This window comes from Oncorhynchus gorbuscha, linkage group LG26 (assembly GCF_021184085.1).
Source record: "Oncorhynchus gorbuscha isolate QuinsamMale2020 ecotype Even-year linkage group LG26, OgorEven_v1.0, whole genome shotgun sequence".
Classification (NCBI taxonomy): Eukaryota; Metazoa; Chordata; class Actinopteri; order Salmoniformes; family Salmonidae; genus Oncorhynchus; species Oncorhynchus gorbuscha.
Window position 1 is genome coordinate 17135268 of NC_060198.1, and position 18077 is coordinate 17153344.

An 18077-nucleotide genomic window follows, 5' to 3' on the forward strand; every position below is an offset into this window, starting at 1 on the left:
TTATGTTGACGGACCGCCCCCTCTGGTCGGGTTATGTTGACGGCCCGCCCCCCGGGTCGGGTTATGTTGACGGCCCGCCCCCCCTAGTCGGGTTATGTTGACGGCCCGCCCCCCTGGTCGGGTTATGTTGACGGCCCGCTCCCTCTGGTCGGGTTGTTGACAGCCCGCTCCCTCTGATCGGGTTATGTTGACGGCCCGCCCCCTCTTGTCGGGTTATGTTGACGGCCCGCCCCCCCTGGTCGGGTTATGTTAACGGCCCGCTCCCTCTGGTCGGGTTGTGTTGATGACTGGCTCCCTCTAGTCATTTGTGTGTATAATTTATTTAATCAAACGGCGTGCTTAAAGCATCAGACAAGTTCAGTACATATAGATTTTATAAAAACACATGGGGCAATTGGTAGAAAGAACAGATGTTTTAGTTGGGGACAGCACTGGAACATGATTCTGGGGCTCCCGAGTGGCACAGCAGACACTGCATCTCAGTGCTTGAGGTGTCACTACAAACACCCTGGTTCAAATCCAGACTGTATCACAACCGGTCGTGATTGGGAGTCCCATATGGTGGCGCAAAACTGTCCCAGCGTCAGCAGTCATTGTAAATAAGAATTTGTTCTTAACTGACTTGCTCACCTACATTTAATTAAATAACAAACCATTTTTTACAAATCCGTCAAGGCACCAACTTTGAGAAGGGTTTAAAAGAAAGGTTTCAAACCAATTAATGAATGTAATTGAATCTAGGTATGTCTTGCCTTTAATGTAAGGGCATGATTTAAAAAAAAATATTATAGAATGACTTATCAACAGCTCTAATAATTTGACCCCCACAGGAAATCTACATGGGCAATTCTAGAATATACTATATATCCTAGACACCTGGTTAAACTATCATTATGACCTGATGCATGGCCAGTCCTTGTATTCATACTGTAGTGAATTCTGGGGGTAACACTGAGCTGAACTTAAACCTGGGTCCAGCAACTGTCAAATCAACACCTTATAACTGTTACGCCAAGATGTCTGAACTTCTTGTCGAGGTCACTAGGTGTTGTGTTACGGTTTCTACAATATCATTCTCGTTACACTTCTCCTTCCCCCATCCTCAGCTGTTTACCAAACCAGGTCTCTGGGCAGCCATTTTGTTGCTGTTTAAAAAACCAAAACAACCCAGCAATCTGCAGTTGAAACAATAACAAATCTGTCATTCCACCACTGTTTTGGATAATTACCTACAGACAGACAGACCTATGGATGCAAGGACCGACCAACCATGATATCAACATTATAGTTTTAACCATGTTGAGACGATACAGTGTTGAATTACATTGTTTCTAAACATTATAGTAAAAAAAACAGTTGAACTAAGCTCATTAGGCATGTGTTATATTCTTAAAGAATCAATGGCTAGAAATAAATGATATAAATTACATAAATAAAGTCACGATATGGATGTAGCAATTGCAGATTTCCGCTTTAACACCAAACATCAGTTCAACAACTGCAGAGTTTGTGCCTCTGTATTTAAGACAGTACTAACTAGTGTTCATCAGGGAATGGTTTCTCAAAACCATCTTATGGCTAAGTTCACCGTTATAACCATTGGATGCCTTACCTGACACCCTAGACCCACTCCAATTTGCTTACCGCCCAAATAGGTCCACAGACGATGCAATCTCAACCACACTGCACACTGCCCTAACCCACCTGGACAAGAGGAATACCTATGTGAGAATGCTGTTCATCGACTACAGCTCGGCATTCAACAGTTCCCTCCAAGCTCGTCATCAAGCTCGAGAACCCCGCCCTGTGCAACTGGGTACTGGACTTCCTGACGGGCCGCCCCCAGGTGGTGAAGGCAACAACATCTCCTCCCCGCTGATCCTCAACACGGGGGCCCCACAAGTGCATTCTGAGCCCTCTCCTGTACTCCCTGTTCACCCAGACGCACGCCTCCAACTCAATCAAACAACAGTGGTAGGCTTGATTACCAACAATGACGAGACGGCCTACAGGGAAGGCCCTCATCAGGAAAAAACCTCACACTCAACGTCAACAAAACTAAGGAGATGATTGTGGACTTCAGGAAACAGCAGAGGGAACACCCCCTATCCACATCGATGGAACAGTAGTGGAGAGGGTAGCTAGTTTTAAGTTCCTCGGCATACACATCACAGACAAACTGAATTGGTCCACTCACACTGACAGCCGTGAAAGGGCAGCAGCGCCTCATTCAACCTCAGGAGGCTGAAGAAATTCGGCTTGTCACCAAAAGCACTCACAAACTTCTACAGATGCACAATCGAGAGCATCCTGGCGGGCTGTATCATACGGCAACTGCTCCGCCCTCAACCGTAAGGCTCTCCAGAGGGTAATGAGGACTGCACAACGCATCACCGGGGGCAAACTACCTGCCCTCCAGGACACCTACACCACCCGTTGTTACAGGAAGGCCATAAAGATCATCAAGGACATCAACCACCCGAACCACTGCCTGTTCACCCCGCTATCATCCAGAAGGCGAGGTCAGTACAGGTGCATCAAAGCTGGGACCGAGAGACTGAAAAACAGCTTCTATGTCAAGGCCATCAGACTGTTAAACAGCCACCACTAACTGAGTGGCTGCTGCCAACACACTGTCATTGACACTGACCCAACTCCAGCCATTTTAATAATGGGAAATGATGTAAATATATCACTAGCCACTTTAAACAATGCTACCTTATATAATGTTACTTACCCTACATTATTCATCTCATATGCATATGTATATACTGTACTCTACATCATCGACTGCATCCTTATGTAACACATGTATCACTAGCCACTTTAACTATGCCACTTTGTTTACTTTGTCTACACACTCATCTCATATGTATATACTGTACTCGATACCATCTACTGTATGCTGCTCTGTACCATCACTCATTCATATATCCTTATGTACATGTTCCTTATCCCCTTACACTGTGTATAAGACAGTAGTTTTGGAATTGTTAGTTAGATTACTTGTCGGTTATCACTGCATTGTCGGAACTAGAAGCACAAGCATTTCGCTACACATTCGCATTAACATCTGCTAACCATGTGTATGTGACAAATAAAATTTGATTTGATTTGATTTGATAAAATGCGTTTGGGAAACCGGGCCCAGGTATCCAGGTTCCTCCTTTTCTTCCTTTTTCGATGTAACAGTCATCTCCTCTTCCACTCCATAAACTGCATCCTCCTCTTCTTTTACTGTAACATCCTCCTCCTCTTTCAATCTGAACGCGTCTTCCTCTTCTTTCTTTCGCTAATGCTAACTTAACCTTAACCAACCAGTAACGGCCTCACCCTCTACTTCTTGTTTTACTGTGATATCCTCCTCTTCTTTAGCAGAAGGAGAGTAGCTTAGTGACCGCATGGTCGGGGATGTTAGCTAGGCTAATGCTAACTTAACCCGCCCGCGAGCTGACTAATAACAACAACACCGTGTTGATAAAAGGATATGTAGAAGGGTGAGCCGGTTAAGGATCGATTCAGACAAGGTGGTAGATTGTACGACAAGCGACAGGTTTATTCAGAGTAAAGATATCTGGTACAGCGTATATACGGGCCCCTCTGTTAGCTCATCAGAGACTAGCAAAAAGGACCCTTGCTAACAGTGAGTACAAGCTTCATATACACAACAGAAAGTAGGTTGATTTCTAGGAGATCGGATCTTCGGATTGGATCAGGCTGGGGTGTAGTCATCCGGCATTGGCTCTGTTGTCTGTCCGTCATCGTAGAATCCTGCCATGCCTGTTCTTGGTCGTCACACCATGTTCAGCTGGAAAGGAGATCTGGTGTGTGCGCTATCTTCAGTCACACAATGTTCGGCTGGGAGGGAGATTATGTGTGTGTGCTAGTTTGTCTCTAAGTCTAGGCTTTCTGCCAATCTGTGGGTGTCTTATCTGGGTGTCCTCGGCAGCTATGTGTGTACTGTATGTGCGTCGTCCCTGTCTTCTGGGGTCAGTGTGTAAGAGCGTATGCGTCCCTGTCCTGTCCTCAAGAGTCCGTGTGTAATGTGTGTGCGTCCCTATCTACAGGGGAGTTGTGGCCGAACTGCCGGCTAGCACCTGTGGCTAGGAGTATCCTGTTGTGACAGTGTTCTGGATGATCTAAATGAGTGTGTGTGTGAGAAATATCCTGTATGGGGCCCAACCTGTTTTACTATGAAAATACGTTGTCCCAGCTATAGTAGTGTAATGTCACCTACATAAGAATTAGCAGTCCTCTACAAATCCCTCTCTTCACGTCTCCCCAGAGACGTGACACAACCTAACTAGATTCTGATACAAAAGAAAACTTTTCCCAAAGGGGCTATGAAATAAGGCACAACATTAAAAAGAAATGGATGTATATGTATTCCCACCATGTTCCCAACTCAATCCCACTATGTACTAAGTTGGCTACCAGCCACCTAGGAACTTACAACCCTCATGTAACAGAGCGGAGATCAACAGCTCAAAATAAAAGGAAAAATGATATTCTACATAAGCCAACTTTTTCCAGCCGGAAAAAGTTGTGATACCCTCTCTTCACATCTCCTAAGAGATGTGATATAGTCCAGATACATTACTACAAGCAAAAATGAAAACATAATCCAAAAAGGAAAAATAGCCTATACTAGGTAAGTCTATACGGAAATGGCCCACAAAGACCGCAATGCCCCCTCTTCCCATCCCAGATGGGACACGACATACAATGGAGAAGCTTAATCAATATAAGCAACTGGATCCCCCTCTTCCTACTCGGGCCTTAGATATAACTCTAGTAGTGAGTGAGCGAAATACATGGAATGCAGCAGCAGCCGCACAACACTAAAATGGCTGCAAAAACTGAAAGATGGGTCTCATGCTCCATACCGTTATCTCCCACCTGGCTCCTGTTATCTAACAAAAGACCGCTTGTTCTCGCAACACCCCGCTCTGAATGTTCCCTCCCTTCTAACTCATTTGAACAGTTAGTCTTCATGCTACTCTGTATTTTTCCATCATGAGAAAGTCCCATGGCCCTGATACTTTTAACAATGTTTCAAATCAGCTAGGTAGCATAACACATACATACCTCCACACAAGGCAACAGCAGATAATATTCAATCTTATATATGGTAATGGCTATAATGTAAAATAACCCCAAGGGTGTGAACACATTTTCAGCAATGAATCATATAACAGTTAAAGTTTAAACTACCTTCATGTCAAAAGAGAACAGCTCATTCAAAAACTGAACAAAAGAAAATAGTGTGAAATTTAAGTCCCCCTTTTGACACCCGCTAGGGTGTCACTCATTATCCTTTATTTCAGCAGTCATAGCATTTCATGAAAATAATAAAAAGTGTATTATTAATAACAAGTGATATGTGCCTTTGTTGTATGCTTTTGTTTCCCCCTTTTGTCACCCGCAAGGGTGTCACTTATCAAAAACAGGATAAAACTTTATTGTTATTGACATGTAAGATGTAGGATAAAACTTTGGTCATGGAAAACAGAGTAAAGAATTATTAGAAACCATCTGGTCCTCTCAGCTACTCCTATCCTGTACCAGGTGGGCTCCTTGCCACCCAGGGACTCCAAACCTTCACAACAGGGAGAACAAACATACTGGAAAGAAAACCTATCATAAAAATGTATAACAAGGAACTGTGGTGGTGTAAAATCATTCTACTACCTCACCCACAGCATACCATGTGTCATCCTCAGTCAGTCCCATCCTCCCTGAAGCCTTCATCACATCTGTAACAGACTTCTTAAAACACAGTATGATGCAAGCGGCATATCACATCAATAACAAATAATACAAGAATTAGGGTCAGAAATCCAGTAACCATCATACCAGTGTACTTACCAAACCAGGCCAAGAGAACAGACTCCTCCACCCCCTCTGTGGACCTCATCTTAGCAGATAGTGCATCAAGCCCGCCTTAGATATACCACCATCTGGACTGGTATTATTAGGAATATACGTTGTTTACCGAACATCTTGCAGACGTCCCCCTGACTGGCAAGAAGCATGTCCAAGGCAAGTCTATTCTGTCTGGAAACCCCAAATGTGGCCTCAAGCTGTTCAGACATACCAGTGAGTGCATCACGGGAGTAATTCACCAAACGCTGTTGATTATAGTAGATATAATTAATCCAAGCAGTCTGTCTAGCATCCACCATGGCTGGACCCATAATAGGTAGTAAGTGCCAGAGTCCATCATTCCTACCCAAGGCCTGAAACTCATGACGAACCCCCACTGGCACTCCCAACAGGTTAGTGTATGTCAACTACATCCTCTGTCCATGGAGCACTACGTCTATGTCTCCCATGGGATGGAATGTTTTCAGGTCCCCTGGATACAGAACCCAACAGCTGTTCAGCAGTACATCAACAATGGTCAGTGGAATTATCAAACTGGTCAGACCACACGTACCTTGCCATTCTCCTCTAAGAATGGGTCTCAGCACTCTTTTTGGCTCCACACATCCACCTCACATCAGCCAGACCACTAGTTTGGTTTAGGCCTGTAACTGGCCAAGTGGAATTAATGGTTATGTTACTACTGCAATCAGCTTCAGGCAATCTCCCATAATCAAAACCAGTCCCAGTTCCTAATTGATCAATAGCCGAATAGTCTCTAACATTAATTACCTGAATGGTATTTTTAACACAGTGGTGGTAGAGGAGTGTGTCCGGTTACCTCTGGTCTTGGCAGTACCTTAATAGAAAACACACCCAGCATGTCTGTCCTCGTCCTTTGTAGTCCGAGGGTGTGAGTGCCTGCATCATAGAGCTTAATATTTTTTATGGTTAGTAGGATTTCATCACCTTTACAAAGTTCAACATTGCTCCCAGGTTTCCCCATATCATGGAAAACCTATCATCACCTTTACAAAGTTCAACATTGCTCCCAGGTTTCCCCATATCATGGAAAACCTATCTACCTTTGTGGGACCCTCTATGCTATAAGGATACCCTCTTCTCCAATCCTAGAACAGTCCGAAGTCGGTTATCATGTAATCTCTACTCTAACTTCCTGTTTACCCAGATCTAGGGATCTCTTATGTTCATTTTGGAACAAAATACACATCACTTAGCCAGAGCCAGACACATCCTCACTTCTATGAACAAAAACAGGGGTGATAGGACAGGTAGAGTTTACTTCATTCGAGAGTTAGCCCCCGGAATTCTGTTAATTCCAGTTCTTCTCCCGAACTCTGTTTATTGTCCGACGGTGAAAAAGTGTCTTACCCTTCCGCCGTGCGATATGAATCTGGGTAGCTCTTTCAGCTAGCTGTCACCAGGGGTCTTCTATGGTCCCCAAGCCTCTGGGACTGGATTGAGTGACTTCACCTGTAGTTCACCTGTAATGCATAAAATGCTGGACATACAGGCTTGGTTAACAAACAATTTCTCATATGTTTTATCTGATTATATCTTTAACTTATGCCCAATTGTTAGCTTACATTTTTTAAATTATTAGTTTCTTATCCAATAGTCCCCATCCTATCCTAGACCACAATTTACCCATCCCCCTTTTGATACCTGGCTTTGCCCAGGTATCAACCTTACCTACTCTAAATAATGACTTAGGTAAGATTAGTATAGTATCGTTATGTTCTGACATCATCATGAAGGAGCGTCCCCTACATTTTCTACATGTCCAACTCTCCCCCCTGTCTCCACTCAGCAGCTGCTATCTTTGCCTGTCCTGGCCCCCCTTCCAAAACTCTCCTCACTTCTCTCCAACTTTCAAGGTCTTTGCAGTGCGGGGGAGGGCCCCTCCGTCTGCCTTCTCCCCTATCTGTAAAATACCATGTCTCTGGGAACGTGGAAATCCCCTTAACCCAAACGTTTACTACAAAAACAAAACCTAATAATTATGATAATCCCCTCAAACTCAAATAATTTGTCTCTGTGTTTCATGTTTTATTCGTGTTTCTCCAAATTGTCTCCCCAAAAATACTTCTTAAATCCCCAGCCATTAGACACACACACAACTGTGTTAAATGTGCACTGTCCCTTTAACATAAAAACCTCAGCCTGCAATCCCCTCTGCGGGCCTTTCATTGTTCCCCATAATGAATACAGATTCTAATGTTAGTCTACCTTAACCTCCTGTTTAATTTCAGTGGTTTTATCTGAACAATCAAACCAAAATCAATAACCGGGAAGAACTTGTGTAAACTAATTAAAAGAACAAAATAAATCTACCTTATTTCTCAGCACTTGGTTAGAACACCACTCCCATCTTACATCGACCACACCCGTCGCCCCGTACCTAGTGTATATCTTATCTATTACTCAGTGGCTCAATTAATGTTTAACGTAAGTATGTTCAGATGTTGATTATGTAATTCCACAATATTAGTATAGTTCAAACCTCATAATATAACTCTACACACAGAATTTTACGTTAATAGAGTTGAACACCTTTTCCAACAGTCATGCACACCCCCCAATATTCTATGATATAACTCTCATCAGCAAGCCTGCGACTTTTTCAACATTCTCACCGTTACCAGCTCCAACTGAAATACCTAATGTACCACACTCGCTTGGTCCCCGACCTCATTCATACCGATATTAGTCCCCGACTGACTATCAAACGTATTTCATGCACACGATTTGAGACTCACAAATCTTCATTTACGCCAGTAAACTTCAATTTACACCAGACACACACAAATCTTCATTCTCCCCAGCAAGCAGACCAGTAGGAGATGCAATAGCCCCACCTTCTGTCCATACTCTGTACAGCTTCTCACCCCGTCTCCTCCACTCCTTGCCCTTTCTGCCTTCATTTAAATCTAGAGTGGACTTCAGCGTTCTCTACACCTTTTCCATTTCCAACGATATTCCATGTACACTACAATACTGCCAACAACCCATGCCTTTACTGAAACCCAAGTGATACCCTTTCCCTACGGCTAAATCGGCCCCCAATTAGGTCTAAAGTAAGAACTCAATTATGCACTGTGGGTCCCCTAGGGTATTAAGAAGTCTAGTGTCCCCCGGATTATCACCTTTACTTCACTACCCAATGTACTTCACACACACCTATGCTTTGTTAGGACCTTAGAGAGACCCTTTCCCGAAGGCTAAATCGGTCTCAAGTCTGAGTATTCAATTTAAATATCCGTCATTCACACTTGGCCCTGCCTAATGCATCACGTTCGCATCATACGACTTTCTATTCGCACTTTGGCGATCACTCGTTACTCACCACTCATACATGTAGTCCCAGACTATCCATTCAAGCTTTGGTGGCCACCCGTTACCCATCATTCATACACGTGGTAAGTGATCTCTGTTACCACCTACCAACCAGGCATACTAGTACATCCCATACACAATGCACCATTAAGTATGGTTGATCAATAATAAAATTGCAGTTGCCAATGGAGATATTACTTTCTCAACTATTTTCCAATCTCACACCTCATAATAGTTTAAATTTAGTAACTTACATCAAACAGGTGTCTCACAAAACTAAATTTGTATAACTCCAATGTGCAGAACTTTAGTTTTTCACAACAGGTGTCTGCTTACCCTTTTTAGTTTACCGGTCAGGATTTGTGAGACACACCATCCGACGACAGTACTGGCCAATCGGCTGGCACACCAATGTCCAGCGATGTCTTTTTACCAGACCACGTCGGGGTCACCATTTGTCATGTATTGTATATTTTAGTAAATATATATGTATATTTTGACCAATTGAAATATATATTCAGTTGTACCCTGCGTGTCTCTTCGATAGCCCAAGTGTCCATTTTTAACTTCACTCTTCTGCTCTCTCTCTCTGTTTGGTCCCTTGGTTTTTAAATACATGGCCCTTGTTTCTTTCTACCTCCATGTCTCTTGTCTCCTGCAACGTCTCTCTCAATCCACATTCCATTGTTTTCAGCTGGGCTATGGTTGGCAGCCCCCCTCCTAGATAACCTGACTGAGTCCATTTTAACTTTAATCCCTCCCAAACCTTCTTTATAGACTTCCACTGTTCTTTTCCTCCCGATCTGTATTCCATTCTTTGGTCTAGGAACACATTAAATCTCAGCTTAGGAGTATGGGGAGTCGCCATTGTGAATTTGTTTTAATCGGAATTCAATTTAAATCAATTGGAATTTAATCTGATTTTTAATCGAAATTCTCAGAGACTATCTGAATATAATTAGCATATACTTCGTCCGACGTTGATTAATACCTACGATGTATTCGAGGAGACGCTATTGCTCACACTCTGCCTTATCTCAGAGCTTTTCCTTGTATATTCAGTTCGAGAAAAACGATTGGGTTGGTATAGCTTTCGTGGAGCGCGCAACCAAGGGATCTATTCGACTATATAGTCGCAATATTAAATATTATACTCAGATCTTATTTCAATTATACATCAGTCATTTTGTTCCTGATTATACATTTAACACAGATTTATCAAATAAACCTTATTGAGTTCTCTCTCTCTCCGTCTCTATCTAACCACCAACAATCTTAATGGAAACAATTACAAGCACATTGCATTTTAATATAAACAGTTACAAATAGACAAAACAAGACAAAACAACACGTTATATCTCTGACCCCTGAAAGCCGATCCTTATCAGAGAATCTCTCATCAGACTGGCCTAGACCGGGCCACAGGACAAAATTACAATTTGTCCCCCTCGGCGCCAGGTTTAATGAATAGTAGTTAGCTATCCCCTACTGATCTCTATTCCTGATCCATATCGAGCTAACCCCTATCAGAGTTTGTTACACATGTCCGACCCCTATCAGTGAATCTCTTATCAGACTGGCCTAGACCGGGCCATGGGACAAAATTACAATTTGTCCCCCTCGGCGCCAGGTTTAATGAATAGTAGTTAACTATCCCCTACTGATCTCTATTCCTGACCCCTATCGGAACATTCCAGGCCTCAAAAGTGATCCCTCATCATTGAAAGCTATCAGACTGCGCTGACCGGGTCGCGGGACAAAATTACAATTTATCCCCTCGGCGCCAGATTTAATGAATAGTAATTAGCTATCCCCTTACTGATATCTCATCAATGATTTAATCACCCGGCCGTCGCCGGTTTGTACCACATATGTTCACTTCACTGTACTTTCAACTTGTCAGCAAATTATAAATTTACACAAGAATTCATACTCACTCGGTAATACTGATCAAAATTTAGACAGACTATACGACAATATGCAAAGTTTGATTAAACAGGTTTTGCTTACCTTGTTTATGGTGCACGTTTTAGATCAGTTTCCCGAGTTGAGCATAATTTTTGTCCTCCCCGAATGTCTTCACCCGTCTTCCTACAACCGTCCTTCCGTCACTCTCCTTCTCACACCCAAATCAACTCACATCGACGGACCGTTATTAAACCATCCTCCCGCTACCAAGTTCTGTTGATAAAAGGATATGTAGAAGGGTGAGCCGGTTAAGGATCGATTCAGACAAGGTGGTAGATTGTACGACAAGCGACAGGTTTATTCAGAGTAAAGATATCTGGTACAGCGTATATACGGGCCCCTCTGTTAGCTCATCAGAGACTAGCAAAAAGGACCCTTGCTAACAGTGAGTACAAGCTTCATATACACAACAGAAAGTAGGTTGATTTCTAGGAGATCGGATCTTCGGATTGGATCAGGCTGGGGTGTAGTCATCCGGCATTGGCTCTGTTGTCTGTCCGTCATCGTAGAATCCTGCCATGCCTGTTCTTGGTCGTCACACCATGTTCAGCTGAAAAGGAGATCTGGTGTGTGCGCTATCTTCAGTCACACAATGTTCGGCTGGGAGGGAGATTATGTGTGTGTGCTAGTTTGTCTCTAAGTCTAGGCTTTCTGCCAATCTGTGGGTGTCTTATCTGGGTGTCCTCGGCAGCTATGTGTGTACTGTATATGCGTCGTCCCTGTCTTCTGGGGTCAGTGTGTAAGAGCGTATGCGTCCCTGTCCTGTCCTCAAGAGTCCGTGTGTAATGTGTGTGCGTCCCTATCTACAGGGGAGTTGTGGCCGAACTGCCGGCTAGCACCTGTGGCTAGGAGTATCCTGTTGTGACAGTGTTCTGGATGATCTAAGTGAGTGTGTGTGTGAGAAATATCCTGTATGGGGCCCAACCTGTTTTACTATGAAAATACGTTGTCCCAGCTATAGTAGTGTAATGTCACCTACATAAGAATTAGCAGTCCTCTACAACCGTAAACATGAAATTAAATCGGATAACTAACTAGACGAGGGGGGGTTAAAACACAGTGGCCAAAGTGTCTAAAGAGCTTTATTGGTTCAGCTATTTTGTCTAGCAAGCTAACGAGGTGTCTGACTAACTGTTGCAAGAAACGTTCCTTCCACTAGATTATACCTCACACGAGCAGCATGGCCTTAAAGTCGCACACCGGCATCTGCTGACTGGAGTGAGTAATGCAGTTGAGTAAAATGTTTATTTTATTTTCGGACAAAAAGTTAAAGGGTAGGAATCAGGGACGTCACTAAAAGTAAAATATTCATTAGCCCCCCCCAAATAAATCAATATCAGTCAATACATTTTTTCTGTGATTAATTTTTTCCGTCAACCATTCCATCAAATCTTAAACTTCCTAGGCTGCTGCTGCACTTGTGACTGTTCGACTTTCTTCAGCAAAGATGGCGGACAGAAATACTAGGAGAGGCAAATGTAAGGGATTATAAGGTCATAACGAATCATGCAGAAACATGTACAGTTGACAGGAATGTTAGTTAATGTAGAGACAAACAATTATTTTTATTTTTTCATTTACGATAATCACGATTCAACAAGCTAGCTGACTAGCTAACATTAGCCAGCTAGCTGACTAGCTAACATTAGCCAGCTAGCTGACTAGCTAACATTAACCAGCTAGGAGACTAGCTAACATTAGCCAGCTGGCATTATGGGTGTTGTGACATGAGTTTAAAATGGAACTTCTGGTTGTTTTGGGGAATCCTGAAACAACCAGCAAACCAGGCTGTCCTTTTGTGAAACAGTGGATATATAGAATCTAGCTAGCTGAATAATTTACTGCAAATTTAATGTACAATTGGGTAAGCTTGCCTTTCTGATATTTGCCATGCAGATAGATGAAATAACGTAGCTAACTATGTTCTTGTTTATTGTGCAGTTTATTATTTAAAATACCTGTATGCCTATGGATGTGAAGCAAGCTATCTCGCCGATCTGTGTATGGACCCAAACGTTTGGTATACATATTAGTTCAGAACCTAGCTATGAACCTCAGCTATCATAGCCAGTTGTATCAACTTCAAAACAGCCTGAATGACATTAATAAAGCCTATGGATTGAGTAGAATATAATATCATGTTGTACCAAGGATGCAAGTCGTATATACATGAGGTGGTGAGAGAGGTGTTAAAGACAGAAAGGGAAAGAGGTAAGGCAGTGTAACAGTATAACTTTAGTCCGTCCCCTCGCCCATACCCGGGTGCGAACCAGGGACCCTCTGCACACATCAACAACAGTCACCCACGAAGCATCGTTACCCATCGCTCCACAAAACCCAAGGCCCTTGCAGGGCAAGGGGAACCACTACTTCAAGGTTTCAGAGCAAGTAACGTCACCGATTGAAACGCTATTTAGCGCGCACCACCGCTAACTCGCTAGCCGTTTCACATCCGTTACAGTAGCACATGATTAATGAATCACAGTGCTACCTAAATATTCTCTCATAGTCCCCGCGATATGCAACTGTTCAGGGAAGTCAGGAACCAATACACGCAGTCAGTCAGGAAAGCAAAGGCCAGCTTCTGCAGGCAGAGATTTGCATCCTGTAGCTCTAACTCCAAAATGTTCTGGGACACTGAAGTCCATGGAGAACAAGAGCACCTCCTCCCAGCTGCCCACTGCACTGAGGCTAGGTAACACGGTCACCACCGATAAATCCATGATTATCGAAAACTTCAACAAACATTTCTCTACGGCTGGCCATGCCTTCCTCCTGACTACTCCAACCTCGGCCAACAGCCCCCCCCCCCCCCCCCCGCAGATACTCGCCCAAGCCTCTCCAGGTTCTCCTTTACCCAAATCCAGATAGCAGATGTTCTGAAAGTGCTGCAAAACCTGGACCCGTACAAATCAGCTGGGCTTGACAATCTGGACCCTCTATTTCTAAAACTATCCGCCGCCATTGTCGCAACCCCTATTACCAGCCTGTTCAACCTCTCTTTCATATCGTCTGAGATCCCCAAGGATTGGAAAGCTGCCGCAGTCATCCCCCCTCTTCAAAGGGGGAGACACCCTGGACCCAAACTGTTACAGACCTATATCCATCCTGCCCTGCCTATCTAAGTTCTTCGAAAGCCAAGTCAACAAACAGGTCACTGACCATCTTGAATCCCACCGTACCTTCTCCGCTGTGCAATCTGGTTTCCGAGCCGGTCACGGGTGCACCTCTGCCACGCTCAAGGTACTAAACGATATCATAACGGCCATTGATAAAAGACAGTACTGTGCAGCCATCTTCATCGACCTTGCCAAGGCTTTCGACTCTGTCAATCACCATATTCTTATCGGCAGACTCAGTAGCCTCGGTTTTTCTGATGACTGCCTTGCCTGGTTCACCAACTACTTTGCAGACAGAGTTCAGTGTGTCAAATCGGAGGGCATGCTGTCCGGTCCTCTGGCAGTCTCTATGGGGGTGCCATAGGTTTCAATTCTCGGGCCGACTATTTTCTCTGTATATATCAATGATGTTGCTCTTGCTGCGGGCGAATCCCTGATCCACCTATACGCAGACGACACCATTCTGTATACTTCCGGCCCGTCCTTGGACACTGTGCTATCTAACCTCCAAACAAGCTTCAATGCCATACAACACTCCTTCCGTGGCCTCCAACTGCTCTTAAACGCTAGTAAAACCAAATGCATGCTTTTCAACCATTCGCTGCCTGCACCCGCACGCCCGGCTAGCATTACTACCCTGGATGGTTCCGACCTAGAATATGTGGACATCTATAAGTACCTAGGTGTCTGGCTAGACTGTAAACTCTCCTTCCAGACTCATATCAAACATCTCCAATCTAAAATCAAATCTAGAGTCGGCTTTCTATTCCGCAACAAAGCCTCCTTCACTCACGCCGCCAAACTTACCCTAGTAAAACTGATTATCCTACCGATCCTCGACTTCGGCAATGTCATCTACAAAATAGCTTCCAATACTCTACTCAGCAAACTGGATGCAGTTTATCACAGTGCCATCCGTTTTGTTACTAAAGCACCTTATACCACCCACCACTGCGACCTGTATGCTTTAGTTGGCTGGCCCTCACTACATATTCGTTGCCAGGCCCACTGGCTCCAGGTCATCTACAAATCCATGCTAGGTAAAGCTCTGCCTTATCTCAGTTCACTGGTCACGATGGCAACATCAACCCGTAGCACACGCTCCAGCAGGTGTATCTCACTGATCATCCCTAAAGCCAACACCTCATTTGGCCGCCTTTCTTTCCAGTTCTCTGCTGCCTGTGACTGGAACGAATTGCAAAAATCGCTGAAGTTGGAGACTTTTATCTCCCTCACCAACTTCAAACATCTGCTATCTGAGCAGCTAACCGATCGCTGCAGCTGTACATAGTCTATCGGTAAATAGCCCACCCAATTTTATTTACCTCATCCCCGTACTGTTTATATTTATTTACTTTTCTGCTCTTTTGCACACCAATATCTCTACCTGTACATGACCATCTGATCATTTATCACTCCAGTGTTAATCTGCAAAATTGTAATTATTTGTCTACCTCCTCATGCCTTTTGCACACAATGTATATAGACTCGTTTTTCCTACTGTGTTATTGACTTGTTAATTGTTTACTCCATGTGTAACTCTGTGTTGTCTGTTCACACTGTTATGCTTTATCTTGGCCAGGACGCAGTTGCAAATGAGAACTTGTTCTCAACTAGCCTACCTGGTTAAATAACGGTGAAATAAAATTTTTAAATAAATCACAATTACATAATAATGTCTCTAGTCGGCCCAAAGGTTATCTTAAAAGCAGGTGATGTGGCGATGATGGGACTGGGGGTTGGCTTCCTTTCTCACATCAAAACATATCTGCAGACTAGAGACATATGGAGAGATAAACATGCTCTAAGTCTTGTGTTTTTATTTTATTCTAACATTGTTAGTCATCAATCAGGAGGTGAAATGCAAAACTGACCTTGGATCTGGGACTACTGCATCTCTATCTGTATTTCAATGTAAAGCATATCTTTAATAATACTTCCTGTTGTCCTGACCAAGTAACCTCTCACCTCTGATCATGCTGTGCCCTCTATTTAGCCAGTTCAGATAGAGGAGGGGTTCACCGACACAGCTGATATAACCTAGAATATTTAGGGAGGAGGGGAGAGAGGGATGAATTGAAGGAGAGAGACTGTTATTGAGAAAATAAGGTTGTTAAAGCGATAGTGTTCAACAGGAATCTGTGTGTGGCCTCACCTGGTGTCCACACCACACTAAGTGGCTGCAGAGTACTTTTATACTGAAAAACATGAACGGACACACGAGGACAAAACAATATAGCTTAGTTATAGAAATAATTAAGTGTCTTAGTATTCTCCACGGTTGGCCCTCTTGCCTATTCTTTGAAGGTGGAAGGAGCCACAGTTATACATCTGAACCTGCTTACTGCACAACACAATCCATCAATCAGATTGATACATGAGTGTGTAGGTGTCGGTTATAGGGTGTCTAATTGTTCTACATTTTTTCAATATTAGTGATTTAAAATAGCCTGTTTTGTTTTTGCATAGACATCACACCCTTACCTAAACAGCACCCTCACATGAGAAGTAGAAATCAAAGGGAGAAATACTGTGAATTGAATAACTGCAGTTGACATAGCTAAGTAAATGGAACAATACTTTTACTGCAATGTGAATGGCTCTTAAAAGAGCTTTTGGTTGTGCATAGTTGATAGAGGAAAATATAGTTTAGATGATCAATTATGTATACTTTAATGATTAGAACCATTCATGCTAATACTATTATGTTATGATTTGAAAAGTATGGGTTCTTAATTGTACTGTTACTGAAAATGTAAGCAGAAATGAATTGTGTCTGTGTCTCCTGGGAAAGGATAAGATAGTTTTTCAAACAGATAATAAATGTTTTGGTTGGATTCCATTAGTAGAGAGAAGTATATCCTTTAGGCAGGTTGGAATGTAGTTTATGAGGGGAGTGAAACTATCTCCAGGACCGAATACTACGCCATTGTAAGGCTGGGAGAGGGGGTGTAACTGATGACGTCATTTTATGTCTTCTTTAGATTTAAAATGTAATGTTCTTTGTATTTTGGGTCAGTACTCATCAAGAATAAATGCTGAACTTGTTTTTAAGACTGGTCTCTTGCTAATTCATGCAAATGATAAACTTACAACTTATCATGAATTAGAAATGAGTGCGAATTGAATTGATTTTGGCAATAAAACATAAAGGGATTAAGAATTCCTCTATCAATAGTCTAGTCTATGGTGTTGCCAGGGAACAACACCCTCTTTGAAGAAGTAGGAGGTGAAGATCTCCAGCACACGATTGCCTCTTTGCTGTGTTGTTGGACCCCATCCTTGAAACATTCTGCAGAGCAGCAGACTTCTCCTCTGGCACACGGCGGCGAGCTGCAGATCCCCTCCTGGTCCTCGTGTTCATCCTCATGAAGTTACGCAGGACACAGTTAGCCTTCACACACCTGAATTGCTCCAGGAGGCAGTCCCAGATGACCCTGGTCACCCAACTGTGCAGCGCCCTACACGTTAACTGTAGGCAATCGTTTAGAAGGATTCTCCAGTTACAATGTATCTGTAGGAATATGGAAGACAATGTAATTATTAAACTGTTACTGTTAAGGGAATTTTTATCAATGATGACTAATGATGTATACATTTCAATCAGGACTGACTAATCAGAATACTATTCTGTATGTGTATGAGTTTTCTTTCTTGATCCCAGTACTGAATATAATGTGTGTGAATGTGGTCAAGTGTTTAGAACAATGACTGTCTGTTCCTTGGTAGAAATGAATTAACTATATCTCCAGACTGACTAGAATGCTT

At 43.1% G+C, this 18077-nt stretch overlaps 1 long non-coding RNA gene across 1 annotated transcript; it reads right to left on the minus strand.

Annotated features, from left to right (window-relative positions):
* Positions 1-3477: 3477 nt before the first annotated feature.
* LOC124015833 lies at positions 3478-6967 on the minus strand. Its single transcript, XR_006835222.1, has 3 exons — positions 6943-6967; positions 4841-6883; positions 3478-4764 (listed from the first exon to the last, which is right to left on the minus strand). It is a non-coding gene; the product is annotated as an uncharacterized LOC124015833 (long non-coding RNA).
* Between the last annotated feature and the right edge of the window lie 11110 nt (positions 6968-18077).